Here is a 435-nt window from a genome sequence, read left to right as displayed (position 1 = left end):
TGACAAATTACCTCCTCTCTATTCAACCTTCTGCCTATCGGACCTCCGGACTAACGGAAACCCGGACCATTGACAATTTGGCCCCAGGTCTATTGAACCTTCTGACTATCGGGCCTTCGGACTAACGGAAATCAGGACCATTGACAACTTGCCCCATATCTATTGAACACTCTGTCTATCTTGTCCCCCTCCCTATTGAACCTTTTGACTATCGGACCTTCAGACTAACGGAAATCCAGACCATTGGAAACTTGGCCCCCTCTCTATTGAAACTTCTGACTACCGGACCTTCGGACTAACGGAAATCCACACCATTGACAACTTACCCCCCTCTCTATTGAACCTTCTGATTATCGGACTTTTGGACTAACAGAAATTAGGACCATTGGCAACTTGTCCCCATCTCTATTGAACCTTCTGACTATCGAGCCTTCA

The sequence above is a fragment of the Mizuhopecten yessoensis genome, unplaced genomic scaffold (assembly GCF_002113885.1).
Source record: "Mizuhopecten yessoensis strain PY_sf001 unplaced genomic scaffold, ASM211388v2 scaffold10041, whole genome shotgun sequence".
Taxonomy (NCBI): Eukaryota; Metazoa; Mollusca; class Bivalvia; order Pectinida; family Pectinidae; genus Mizuhopecten; species Mizuhopecten yessoensis.
Note: the sequence above shows the minus strand (reverse complement) of the source record.